Source organism: Odontesthes bonariensis, chromosome 11 (genome assembly GCF_027942865.1).
Source record: "Odontesthes bonariensis isolate fOdoBon6 chromosome 11, fOdoBon6.hap1, whole genome shotgun sequence".
NCBI lineage: Eukaryota > Metazoa > Chordata > Actinopteri > Atheriniformes > Atherinopsidae > Odontesthes > Odontesthes bonariensis.
The window spans coordinates 5,429,008-5,442,533 of NC_134516.1; the positions used below are offsets into that span (position 1 = coordinate 5,429,008).

Here is a 13,526-nt window from a genome sequence, read left to right on the forward strand (position 1 = left end):
TGTTTAGCTTTTCAAACAACTATTCAAACTATAACTTTCATACAGTTTAACTGCCAGAAAGAAATGATCCCTTAAAATGTAGGAAAACGTGTCCTCTTTCACACAAAGTCACGCTCATTGAGCTCTGCCGCACATTTTTCTTACAAATTGCCTCTGAGCCCAGAGGTCGCCTCTACTTTCTGAACAGCGAGCGTTTGTTGGAGACAGTGGAGCGCAGCCTAAGTCATAGTGCAATTTTAAGCAGCCAAAGTGAGCGCACCTGTCAGAGACACAGGCGAGCCGCACGCGCTCCTGTTCCCGGGGCAACGCCTCGTTAGCCGGCTGTCACACATCAGCAGTGACGTCAGCATGCTGAGAGACACCACGGGTCAGACTTTGCTGCCGTGGCACGGGTTACACTTTATTTAGAACAATGGCAGATTCAAAAACTCATTAAACCTCGTCCTATTTAGCTTCACTTCTTCAAGGAATTCTTTGTCTGCCATTAAATCATTTGAGTCTCCTCGTTATGTGAGACATTTGTCCTTGCCTTGCGCACACGCGTCACTTCGTCCTCCATGTTCTCGACAGGTGTCTCGGTCTGAGATTCATTTGAATCGGCCATTGTTCAAAATAAAGTTCCAAAAAGTCCCAAAAATAATACTTTTCTTTCTTTCTTTCAGACATTTCAATGTCCAATAAACTTCAAAACAGCCTAGACGTAACGATACCGCAGCGCCGCGGATCTTCGGCCGGTCTCGGGTAGCCGGCTTCGGCCGGTGCGGAGAGCCGTTCGTGACGGGGCTGGGGTGCGGCCGGAGGACGGTCGCCCCTCTCCTATCGCGCACCGCATGTTTGTGGAGAACCTGCTGCTAAATCACTTGCAGAGGCCCTGGAGCCTGGTGACTCTTAAAAAAAAAAAAAAAAAAATTACATGGAGCTCCGGTCGGGAAGGACCAGAGTCCATGCCCGGGAAGGGCTGCTTGAGTTCGGGTGAGTGTGCCTGGACCAGGCAGCCTGGTGACTAAAAAAAAAATTCAAAGTGTTTTATAGTACCAGGGGCGTGGAGCTCCAGGGGGTGCGGACTGGATCGTTAGGCCGGGGAGGGGTGCTTAAGTGTGGGTACACAGGTGTGGATGGAGGGCCTGGAGCTTGGTTCTTTATAATCTTTTTTTCTTCTTTTTACAGTACCAGGGGCGTGGAGCTCCAGGGGGTGCGGACTGGATCGTTAGGCCGGGGAGGGGTGCTTAAGTGTGGGTACACAGGTGTGGATGGAGGGCCTGGAGCTCGGTTCTTTATAATCTTTTTTTCTTCTTTTTACAGTACCAGGGGCGTGGAGCTCCAGGGGGTGCGGACTGGATCGTTAGGCCGGGGAGGGGTGCTTAAGTGTGGGTACACAGGTGTGGATGGTTGGCCTGGAGCTCGTTTTTTTTTTTTTTTTTACAGTACCAGGGGCGTGGAGCTCCAGGCGGTGCGGACTGGATCGTTAGGCCGGGGAGGGGTGCTTAAGTGTGGGTACACAGGTGTGGATGGAGGGCCTGGAGCTCGGTTCTCCTTAACCCTTAGGGCCGTTTCAAAGCAGTGCGGCAAAGCGTGGCGGAACGGAAGCGATTTTCACCGGCGGAGGTGAAAATACATGGAAACAGATCTGTCCTTGCACACAGACGCGGCGGTAGTCGGGCAGTAGCGGCGCGGGAGACGCCTCCGTCCCGCGCTGCTTTTGGAAAATAGAACTCGAGCGGAATTTGGACGGCGGCGGCCGGCGGCGGCCGGCGGTGTCCCGTTGAAATGGATGGGGAATGCAGACAGGGCTGGAGCGGAACTACCGCGGCCGCAGACTGTCCGGTGTGAAAAGCCAGGTAGAACACAGCGCCTGATAACTGCCGTTGTCTCGCTGCCACGCTCTGGTCTGAAATCGTCCTAACCCGGGGTCGGCTTGTTTGAGAAAGAAACCCAGGAATAGCGTTCTTTTCCGGAGTTAAGACGAAATACAGATTTTTGGTTAAAAAATGATTTGTGTGTGTTTTTTCCTTTCCTTTCAAACTTAAATGTCGGGTTTCCTTCCAAAAATAAACTGCTTTTGGTGCTTCCAATTGTTTGGTCGTTAATTAAATCACAAAAAAAAAAAAAAAAAAAACACGAACCAAACTTGCTTCTAAATAATCCAAATATTTTTCTCCAACGAAAAAGTTCCTAATCTTCTGGCATTTTGCCGTACATACCCTCAAACGACTGGTTCCTTTCTTCCTTTGTCTAACAATTTTCCGCGTGTAACGGCGACAGTTCCTGCTGTCCTCCAGCGCGCAGTGGGAAAGTTTCTCCGTGGTCCAAGTTCCAAAATGGTCCGTAATCCAAAGTTCCAGGAGTTATTGACTAATTGTACTGGTGAAAACAGGTTTTTGGCTTTTCCTGGAGCCCAAGTCCTGTCCGTTTTTGGTAACATGTCATTTCTCCGACGCCCCTTTGGTCCGACCCGTCAATATTCCGAAAATTTCCCATTGATCCTACAGCCCACTCGTCCGAAATGTCTTTGTTCCAGATTAAATTCACCCTTTGTTCCGACAGCTCAATGTTTGAGCCCACACGTACACACGCACGTGCACCTACACGCGTGCACACGCATTTACGTGCACACAAACGTGCACACACACGTGCACTAGCACGTGCACATTAATACACATATGCACACACACGTGCACACACTTACACACGTGCACACGCACGTGCACCTACACATGTGCACACGCACGTGCATTAGCACGTGCACACACGTGCACACGCATAAACGTGCACACACACACGTGCACTAGCACGTGCACATGCATACACATATGCACACACACGTGCACCTACACACGTGCACACACACGTGCACACACGTGCACGCACGTACACCTACACACGTGCACACACACGTGCACACACTTGCACACACACACATGCACAAAAACACTTACACACACACGTGCGCTAGCACGTGCACACACATGCGCACACACGTGCACACACATGCACTAGCACGTGCACACACACACTTACACACACACGTGCACATGCTACTACACACGTGCACACACTTAGACACACGCGTGCACACGCATAAACGTGCACACGCACGTGCACACGCATAAACGTGCACACGCACTTGCACACGCATAAACGTGCACTAGCACGTGCACCTACACACGTGCACACACACGTGCACTAGCACTCCCAGGAGTCTGGGAGGAGTCTCTGCCTCAGTGGGAGGAGTCTCTGTCTTAGGGGGAGGAGTCTGTTAGGGGGAGGAGTCTCTGTCATTAGGGGAGGAGTCTCTTAGGGGGAGGAGTCTCTCAGGGGGAGGAGTCTCTTAGGGGGAGGAGTCTCTGTCATTAGGGGAGGAGTCTCTGCCTCAGGGGGAGGAGTCTCTCAGGGGGAGGGGTCTCTCAGGGGGAGGAGTCTCTTAGGGGGAGGAGTCTCTGTCATTAGGGGAGGAGTCTCTGCCTCAGGGGGAGGAGTCTCTGTCTTAGGGGGAGGAGTCTCTTAGAGGGAGGAGTCTCTCAGGGGGAGGAGTCTCTTAGGGGGAGGAGTCTCTGTCATTAGGGGAGGAGTCTCTGCCTCAGGGGGAGGAGTCTCTTAGGGGGAGGAGTCTCTGCCTCAGGGGGAGGAGTCTCTGTCTTAGTGGGAGGAGTCTCTGCCTCAGGGGGAGGAGTCTCTGCCTCAGGGGGAGGAGTCTCTGTTTTAGAGGGAGGAGTCTCTTAGGGGGATGAGTCTCTTAGGGGGAGGAGTCTCTACCTCAGGGGGAGGAGTCTCTGCCTCAGGGGGAGGAGTCTCTGTTTTAGAGGGAGGAGTCTCTTAGGGGGAGGAGTCTCTTCCTCAGTGGGAGGAGTCTCTCAGTGGGAGGAGTCTCTTAGGGGGAGGAGTCTCTCAGGGGGAGGGGTCTCTCAGGGGGAGGAGTCTCTCAGGGGGAGGAGTCTCTTAGGGGGAGGAGTCTCTCAGGGGGAGGAGTCTCTTAGGGGGAGGAGTCTCTGTCATTAGGGGAGGAGTCTCTGCCTCAGGGGGAGGAGTCTCTCAGGGGGAGGGGTCTCTCAGGGGGAGGAGTCTCTTAGGGGGAGGAGTCTCTGTCATTAGGGGAGGAGTCTCTGCCTCAGGGGGAGGAGTCTCTGTCTTAGGGGGAGGAGTCTCTTAGAGGGAGGAGTCTCTCAGGGGGAGGAGTCTCTTAGGGGGAGGAGTCTCTGCCTCAGGGGGAGGAGTCTCTGTCTTAGTGGGAGGAGTCTCTGCCTCAGGGGGAGGAGTCTCTGCCTCAGGGGGAGGAGTCTCTGTTTTAGAGGGAGGAGTCTCTTAGGGGGAGGAGTCTCTTAGGGGGAGGAGTCTCTACCTCAGGGGGAGGAGTCTCTGCCTCAGGGGGAGGAGTCTCTGTTTTAGAGGGAGGAGTCTCTTAGGGGGAGGAGTCTCTTCCTCAGTGGGAGGAGTCTCTCAGTGGGAGGAGTCTCTTAGGGGGAGGAGTCTCTCAGGGGGAGGAGTCTCTGCCTCAGTGGGAGGAGTCTCTGCCTCAGGGGGAGGAGTCTCTGTTTTAGAGGGAGGAGTCTCTTAGGGGGAGGAGTCTCTGCCTCAGGGGGAGGAGTCTCTTAGGGGGAGGAGTCTCTGCCTCAGGGGGAGGAGTCTCTGTTTTAGAGGGAGGAGTCTCTTAGGGGGAGGAGTCTCTTAGTGGGAGGAGTCTCTGCCTCAGGGGGAGGAGTCTCTGTCTCAGGGGGAGGAGTCTCTGTCTTAGGGGGAGGAGTCTCTGTCTTAGGGGGAGGAGTCTCTTAGTGGGAGGAGTCTCTGCCTCAGGGGGAGGAGTCTCTTAGGGGGAGGAGTCTCTGTCTCAGGGGGAGGAGTCTCTGCCTCAGGGGGAGGAGTCTCTGTCTCAGGGGGAGGAGTCTCTCAGGGGGAGGAGTCTCTGTCTTAGGGGGAGGAGTCTCTTAGTGGGAGGAGTCTCTGTCTCAGGGGGAGGAGTCTCTCAGGGGGAGGAGTCTCTGTCTCAGGGGGAGGAGTCTCTATCTTAGGGGGAGGTGTCTCTTAGGGGGAGGAGCCTCTGCCTCAGGGGGAGGAGTATCTATCTTAGGGGGAGGAGTCTCTCAGTGGGAGGAGTCTCTCAGTGGGAGGAGTCTCTGCCTCAGGGGGAGGAGTCTCTGCCTCAGGGGGAGGAGTCTCTGTTTTAGAGGGAGGAGTCTCTTAGGGGGAGGAGTCTCTGCCTCAGGGGGAGGAGTCTCTGTCTTAGTTGGAGGAGTGTCTGTTTTAGAGGGAGGAGTCTCTTAGGGGGAGGAGTCTCTGCCTCAGGGGGAGGAGTCTCTTAGGGGGAGGAGTCTCTGCCTCAGGGGGAGGAGTCTCTTAGGGGGAGGAGTCTCCGCCTCAGGGGGAGGAGTCTCTGCCTCAGGGGGAGGAGTCTCTGTCTTAGGGGGAGGAGTCTCTTAGGGGGAGGAGCCTCTGCCTCAGGGGGAGGAGTATCTATCTTAGGGGGAGGAGTCTCTGTCTTAGGGGGAGGAGTCTCTGTCTTAGGGGGAGGAGTCTCTTAGGGGGAGGAGTCTCTCAGGGGGAGGAGTCTCTCAGGGGGAGGAGTCTCTCAGGGGGAGGAGTCTCTTAGGGGGAGGAGTCTCTTAGTGGGAGGAGTCTCTGCCTCAGGGGGAGGAGTCTCTCAGGGGGAGGAGTCTCTGTCTTAGGGGGAGGAGTCTCTTCCTCAGTGGGAGGAGTCTCTTAGGGGGAGGAGTCTCTTAGGGGGAGGAGTCTCTGCCTCAGTGGGAGGAGTCTCTGCCTCAGGGGGAGGAGTCTCTGTCTTAGTTGGAGGAGTGTCTGTTTTAGAGGGAGGAGTCTCTTAGGGGGAGGAGTCTCTGCCTCAGGGGGAGGAGTCTCTGTTTTAGAGGGAGGAGTCTCTTAGGGGGAGGAGTCTCTTAGTGGGAGGAGTCTCTGCCTCAGGGGGAGGAGTCTCTGTCTTAGGGGGAGGAGTCTCTTAGGGGGAGGAGCCTCTGCCTCAGGGGGAGGAGTATCTCAGGGGGAGGAGTCTCTTAGGGGGAGGAGTCTCTCAGGGGGAGGAGTCTCTCAGGGGGAGGAGTCTCTCAGGGGGAGGAGTCTCTCAGGGGGAGGAGTCTCTGCCTCAGTGGGAGGAGTCTCTGCCTCAGGGGGAGGAGTCTCTGTCTTAGTTGGAGGAGTGTCTGTTTTAGAGGGAGGAGTCTCTTAGGGGGAGGAGTCTCTGCCTCAGGGGGAGGAGTCTCTGTTTTAGAGGGAGGAGTCTCTTAGGGGGAGGAGTCTCTTAGTGGGAGGAGTCTCTGCCTCAGGGGGAGGAGTCTCTGTCTTAGGGGGAGGAGTCTCTTAGGGGGAGGAGCCTCTGCCTCAGGGGGAGGAGTATCTATCTTAGGGGGAGGAGTCTCTGTCTTAGGGGGAGGAGTCTCTGTCTTAGGGGGAGGAATCTCTTAGGGGGAGGAGTCTCTCAGGGGGAGGAGTCTCTTAGGGGGAGGAGTCTCTCAGGGGGAGGAGTCTTTTAGTGGGAGGAGTCTCTGCCTCAGTGGGAGGAGTCTCTGCCTCAGGGGGAGGAGTCTCTGTGTTAGGGGGAGGAGTCTCTGTCTTAGGGGGAGGAGTCTCTGTCTTAGTGGGAGGAGTCTCTGCCTCAGGGGGAGGAGTCTCTGCCTCAGGGGGAGGAGTCTCTTAGGGGGAGGAGTCTCTCAGGGGGAGGAGTCTCTTAGGGGGAGGAGTCTCTTAGGGGGAGGAGTCTCTTAGTGGGAGGAGTCTCTGCCTCAGGGGGAGGAGTCTCTGTCTTAGGGGGAGGAGTCTCTCCCTCAGTGGGAGGAGTCTCTCAGTGGGAGGAGTCTCTTAGGGGGAGGAGTCTCTGCCTCAGTGGGAGGAGTGTCTGCCTCAGGGGGAGGAGTCTCTGTCTTAGTTGGAGGAGTGTCTGTTTTAGAGGGAGGAGTCTCTTAGGGTGAGGAGTCTCTGCCTCAGGGGGAGGAGTCTCTGTTTTAGAGGGAGGAGTCTCTTAGGGGGAGGAGTCTCTTAGGGGGAGGAGTCTCTCAGGGGGAGGAGTCTCTTAGTGGGAGGAGTCTCTGTCTTAGTTGGAGGAGTGTCTGTTTTAGAGGGAGGAGTCTCTTAGGGGGAGGAGTCTCTGCCTCAGGGGGAGGAGTCTCTGTTTTAGAGGGAGGAGTCTCTCAGGGGGAGGAGTCTCTTAGGGGGAGGAGTCTCTTAGGGGGAGGAGTCTCTTAGTGGGAGGAGTCTCTGCCTCAGGGGGAGGAGTCTCTGTCTTAGGGGGAGGAGTCTCTCCCTCAGTGGGAGGAGTCTCTCAGTGGGAGGAGTCTCTTAGGGGGAGGAGTCTCTGCCTCAGTGGGAGGAGTGTCTGCCTCAGGGGGAGGAGTCTCTGTCTTAGTTGGAGGAGTGTCTGTTTTAGAGGGAGGAGTCTCTTAGGGGGAGGAGTCTCTGCCTCAGGGGGAGGAGTCTCTGTTTTAGAGGGAGGAGTCTCTTAGGGGGAGGAGTCTCTTAGGGGGAGGAGTCTCTCAGGGGGAGGAGTCTCTTAGGGGGAGGAGTCTCTTAGGGGGAGGAGTCTCTTAGGGGGAGGGGTCTCTCAGGGGGAGGAGTCTCTCAGGGGGAGGAGTCTCTCAGGGGGAGGAGTCTCTTAGGGGGAGGAGTCTCTTAGGGGGAGGGGTCTCTCAGGGGGAGGAGTCTCTCAGGGGGAGGAGTCTCTTAGTGGGAGGAGTCTCTGCCTCAGTGGGAGGAGTCTCTGCCTCAGTGGGAGGAGTCTCTGTCTTAGGGGGAGGAGTCTCTGTCTTAGTGGGAGGAGTCTCTGCCTCAGGGGGAGGAGTATCTATCTTAGGGGGAGGAGTCTCTGTCTTAGGGGGAGGAGTCTCTTAGGGGGAGGAGTCTCTTAGTGGGAGGAGTCTCTGCCTCAGGGGGAGGAGTCTCTGTCTTAGGGGGAGGAGTCTCTTCCTCAGTGGGAGGAGTCTCTCAGTGGGAGGAGTCTCTTAGGGGGAGGAGTCTCTCAGGGGGAGGAGTCTCTGCCTCAGTGGGAGGAGTCTCTGCCTCAGGGGGAGGAGTCTCTGTCTTAGTGGGAGGAGTCTCTGCCTCAGGGGGAGGAGTCTCTATCTTAGGGGGAGGAGTCTCTCAGTGGGAGGAGTCTCTGTCTTAGGGGGAGGAGTCTCTGTCTTAGGGGGAGGAGTCTCTTAGGGGGAGGAGTCTCTTAGTGGGAGGAGTCTCTGCCTCAGGGGGAGGAGTCTCTGTCTTAGGGGGAGGAGTCTCTTCCTCAGTGGGAGGAGTCTCTCAGTGGGAGGAGTCTCTTAGGGGGAGGAGTCTCTCAGGGGGAGGAGTCTCTGCCTCAGTGGGAGGAGTCTCTGCCTCAGGGGGAGGAGTCTCTGTCTTAGTGGGAGGAGTCTCTGCCTCAGGGGGAGGAGTCTCTATCTTAGGGGGAGGAGTCTCTCAGTGGGAGGAGTCTCTGTCTTAGGGGGAGGAGTCTCTGTCTTAGGCGGAGGAGTCTCTTAGGGGGAGGAGTCTCTTAGGGGGAGGAGTCTCTGCCTCAGGGGGAGGAGTCTCTTAGGGGGAGGAGTCTCTGTCTTAGGGGGAGGAGTCTCTTAGGGGGAGGAGTCTCTGTCTCAGGGGGAGGAGTCTGTTAGGGGGAGGAGTCTCTTAGGGGGAGGAGTCTCTCAGGGGGAGGAGTCTCTTAGGGGGAGGAGTCTCTTAGGGGGAGGAGTCTCTGCCTCAGTGGGAGGAGTCTCTGCCTCAGGGGGAGGAGTCTCTTAGGGGGAGGAGTCTCTGCCTCAGGGGGAGGAGTGTCTGTCTTAGTGGGAGGAGTCTCTGCCTCAGGGGGAGGAGTCTCTGTCTTAGGGGGAGGAGTCTCTCAGTGGGAGGAGCCTCTCAGTGGGAGGAGTCTCTGTCTTAGGGGGAGGAGTCTCTGTCTTAGGGGGAGGAGTCTCTTAGGGGGAGGAGTCTCTGTCTCAGGGGGAGGAGTCTGTTAGGGGGAGGAGTCTCTCAGGGGGAGGAGTCTCTTAGGGGGAGGAGTCTCTGTCATTAGGGGAGGAGTCTCTGCCTCAGGGGGAGGAGTCTCTTAGGGGGAGGAGTCTCTGTCTCAGGGGGAGGAGTCTCTGTCTCAGGGGGAGGAGTCTCTTAGGGGGAGGAGTCTCTGTCTCAGGGGGAGGAGTCTCTCAGGGGGAGGAGTCTCTGTCTCAGGGGGAGGAGTCTCTTAGGGGGAGGAGTCTCTGTCTCAGGGGGAGGAGTCTCTCAGGGGGAGGAGTCTCTTAGTGGGAGGAGTCTCTGCCTCAGTGGGAGGAGTCTCTCAGGGGGAGGAGTCTCTTAGGGGGAGGAGTCTCTGTCTCAGGGGGAGGAGTCTCTGTCTCAGGGGGAGGAGTCTCTTAGGGGGAGGAGTCTCTGTCTCAGGGGGAGGAGTCTCTCAGGGGGAGGAGTCTCTCAGGGGGAGGAGTCTCTTAGGGGGAGGAGTCTCTTAGGGGGAGGAGTCTCTTAGTGGGAGGAGTCTCTGCCTCAGTGGGAGGAGTCTCTCAGGGGGAAGAGTCTCTTAGGGGGAGGAGTCTCTCAGGGGGAGGAGTCTCTTAGGGGGAGGAGTCTCTGTCATTAGGGGAGGAGTCTCTGCCTCAGGGGGAGGAGTCTCTGCCTCAGGGGGAGGAGTCTCTGTTTTAGAGGGAGGAGTCTCTTAGGGGGAGGAGTCTCTTAGGGGGAGGAGTCTCTACCTCAGGGGGAGGAGTCTCTGCCTCAGGGGGAGGAGTCTCTGCCTCAGGGGGAGGAGTCTCTGTTTTAGAGGGAGGAGTCTCTTAGGGGGAGGAGTCTCTTCCTCAGTGGGAGGAGTCTCTCAGTGGGAGGAGTCTCTTAGGGGGAGGAGTCTCTCAGGGGGAGGAGTCTCTGCCTCAGTGGGAGGAGTCTCTGCCTCAGGGGGAGGAGTCTCTGTTTTAGAGGGAGGAGTCTCTTAGGGGGAGGAGTCTCTGCCTCAGGGGGAGGAGTCTCTTAGGGGGAGGAGTCTCTGCCTCAGGGGGAGGAGTCTCTGTTTTAGAGGGAGGAGTCTCTTAGGGGGAGGAGTCTCTTAGTGGGAGGAGTCTCTGCCTCAGGGGGAGGAGTCTCTGTCTCAGGGGGAGGAGTCTCTGTCTTAGGGGGAGGAGTTTCTGTCTTAGGGGGAGGAGTCTCTTAGTGGGAGGAGTCTCTGCCTCAGGGGGAGGAGTCTCTCAGGGGGAGGAGTCTCTGTCTCAGGGGGAGGAGTCTCTGCCTCAGGGGGAGGAGTCTCTGTCTTAGGGGGAGGAGTCTCTTAGTGGGAGGAGTCTCTGTCTCAGGGGGAGGAGTCTCTCAGGGGGAGGAGTCTCTGTCTCAGGGGGAGGAGTCTCTATCTTAGGGGGAGGTGTCTCTTAGGGGGAGGAGCCTCTGCCTCAGGGGGAGGAGTATCTCAGTGGGAGGAGTCTCTTAGGGGGAGGAGTCTCTCAGGGGGAGGAGTCTCTGCCTCAGTGGGAGGAGTCTCTGTTTTAGAGGGAGGAGTCTCTTAGGGGGAGGAGTCTCTTAGTGGGAGGAGTCTCTGCCTCAGGGGGAGGAGTCTCTGTCTCAGGGGGAGGAGTCTCTGTCTTAGGGGGAGGAGTTTCTGTCTTAGGGGGAGGAGTCTCTTAGTGGGAGGAGTCTCTGCCTCAGGGGGAGGAGTCTCTGTCTCAGGGGGAGGAGTCTCTGTCTTAGGGGGAGGAGTTTCTGTCTTAGGGGGAGGAGTCTCTTAGTGGGAGGAGTCTCTGCCTCAGGGGGAGGAGTCTCTCAGGGGGAGGAGTCTCTGTCTCAGGGGGAGGAGTCTCTGCCTCAGGGGGAGGAGTCTCTGTCTTAGGGGGAGGAGTCTCTTAGTGGGAGGAGTCTCTGTCTCAGGGGGAGGAGTCTCTCAGGGGGAGGAGTCTCTGTCTCAGGGGGAGGAGTCTCTATCTTAGGGGGAGGTGTCTCTTAGGGGGAGGAGCCTCTGCCTCAGGGGGAGGAGTATCTATCTTAGGGGGAGGAGTCTCTCAGTGGGAGGAGTCTCTGCCTCAGGGGGAGGAGTCTCTGCCTCAGGGGGAGGAGTCTCTGTTTTAGAGGGAGGAGTCTCTTAGGGGGAGGAGTCTCTTAGTGGGAGGAGTCTCTGTCTTAGTTGGAGGAGTGTCTGTTTTAGAGGGAGGAGTCTCTTAGGGGGAGGAGTCTCTGCCTCAGGGGGAGGAGTCTCTTAGGGGGAGGAGTCTCTTAGTGGGAGGAGTCTCTGCCTCAGGGGGAGGAGTCTCTGTCTTAGGGGGAGGAGTCTCTTAGGGGGAGGAGCCTCTGCCTCAGGGGGAGGAGTATCTATCTTAGGGGGAGGAGTCTCTGTCTTAGGGGGAGGAGTCTCTGTCTTAGGGGGAGGAGTCTCTTAGGGGGAGGAGTCTCTCAGGGGGAGGAGTCTCTTAGGGGGAGGAGTCTCTCAGGGGGAGGAGTCTCTCAGGGGGAGGAGTCTCTTAGGGGGAGGAGTCTCTCAGGGGGAGGAGTCTCTGCCTCAGTGGGAGGAGTCTCTGCCTCAGGGGGAGGAGTCTCTGTCTTAGTTGGAGGAGTGTCTGTTTTAGAGGGAGGAGTCTCTTAGGGGGAGGAGTCTCTGCCTCAGGGGGAGGAGTCTCTGTTTTAGAGGGAGGAGTCTCTTAGGGGGAGGAGTATCTATCTTAGGGGGAGGAGTCTCTGTCTTAGGGGGAGGAGTCTCTGTCTTAGGGGGAGGAATCTCTTAGGGGGAGGAGTCTCTCAGGGGGAGGAGTCTCTTAGGGGGAGGAGTCTCTCAGGGGGAGGAGTCTTTTAGTGGGAGGAGTCTCTGCCTCAGTGGGAGGAGTCTCTTAGGGGGAGGAGTCTCTCAGGGGGAGGAGTCTTTTAGTGGGAGGAGTCTCTGCCTCAGTGGGAGGAGTCTCTGCCTCAGTGGGAGGAGTCTCTGCCTCAGGGGGAGGAGTCTCTGTGTTAGGGGGAGGAGTCTCTGTCTTAGGGGGAGGAGTCTCTGTCTTAGTGGGAGGAGTCTCTGCCTCAGGGGGAGGAGTCTCTGCCTCAGGGGGAGGAGTCTCTTAGGGGGAGGAGTCTCTCAGGGGGAGGAGTCTCTTAGGGGGAGGAGTCTCTTAGGGGGAGGAGTCTCTGCCTCAGTGGGAGGAGTCTCTGCCTCAGGGGGAGGAGTCTCTGTGTTAGGGGGAGGAGTCTCTGTCTTAGGGGGAGGAGTCTCTGTCTTAGTGGGAGGAGTCTCTGCCTCAGGGGGAGGAGTCTCTGCCTCAGGGGGAGGAGTCTCTTAGGGGGAGGAGTCTCTCAGGGGGAGGAGTCTCTGCCTCAGTGGGAGGAGTCTCTGCCTCAGGGGGAGGAGTCTCTGTGTTAGGGGGAGGAGTCTCTGTCTTAGGGGGAGGAGTCTCTGTCTTAGTGGGAGGAGTCTCTGCCTCAGGGGGAGGAGTCTCTGCCTCAGGGGGAGGAGTCTCTTAGGGGGAGGAGTCTCTCAGGGGGAGGAGTCTCTTAGGGGGAGGAGTCTCTTAGGGGGAGGAGTCTCTTAGTGGGAGGAGTCTCTTAGTGGGAGGAGTCTCTGCCTCAGGGGGAGGAGTCTCTGCCTCAGGGGGAGGAGTCTCTCCCTCAGTGGGAGGAGTCTCTCAGTGGGAGGAGTCTCTTAGGGGGAGGAGTCTCTCAGGGGGAGGAGTCTCTGCCTCAGTGGGAGGAGTCTCTGCCTCAGGGGGAGGAGTCTCTGTCTTAGTTGGAGGAGTGTCTGTTTTAGAGGGAGGAGTCTCTTAGGGGGAGGAGTCTCTGCCTCAGGGGGAGGAGTCTCTGTTTTAGAGGGAGGAGTCTCTTAGGGGGAGGAGTCTCTTAGGGGGAGGAGTCTCTCAGGGGGAGGAGTCTCTTAGGGGGAGGAGTCTCTTAGGGGGAGGAGTCTCTCAGGGGGAGGAGTCTCTTAGGGGGAGGAGTCTCTCAGGGGGAGGAGTCTCTCAGGGGGAGGAGTCTCTTAGGGGGAGGAGTCTCTTAGGGGGAGGAGTCTCTTAGTGGGAGGAGTCTCTGCCTCAGTGGGAGGAGTCTCTGCCTCAGTGGGAGGAGTCTCTGTCTTAGGGGGAGGAGTCTCTGTCTTAGTGGGAGGAGTCTCTGCCTCAGGGGGAGGAGTCTCTGCCTCAGGGGGAGGAGTCTCTTAGGGGGAGGAGTCTCTCAGGGGGAGGAGTCTCTTAGGGGGAGGAGTCTCTTAGGGGGAGGAGTCTCTCAGGGGGAGGAGTCTCTTAGGGGGAGGAGTCTCTTAGGGGGAGGAGTCTCTTAGTGGGAGGAGTCTCTGCCTCAGGGGGAGGAGTCTCTGCCTCAGGGGGAGGAGTCTCTGTCTTAGGGGGAGGAGTCTCTTAGGGGGAGGAGTCTCTCAGGGGGAGGAGTCTCTTAGGGGGAGGAGTCTCTCAGGGGGAGGAGTCTCTCAGGGGGAGGAGTCTCTTAGGGGGAGGAGTCTCTCAGGGGGAGGAGTCTCTCAGGGGGAGGAGTCTCTCAGGGGGAGGAGTCTCTTAGGGGGAGGAGTCTCTCAGGGGGAGGAGTCTCTGCCTCAGGGGGAGGAGTCTCTGTCTTAGTTGGAGGAGTGTCTGTTTTAGAGGGAGGAGTCTCTTAGGGGGAGGAGTCTC

At 57.6% G+C, this 13,526-nt stretch overlaps 1 protein-coding gene across 1 annotated transcript in view; it reads right to left on the minus strand.

Annotated features, from left to right (window-relative positions):
• Positions 1-13,526, minus strand: part of LOC142391170 (uncharacterized) — a 49,844-nt gene that overhangs the window by 10,843 nt on the left and 25,475 nt on the right. The window lies entirely within an intron of this gene.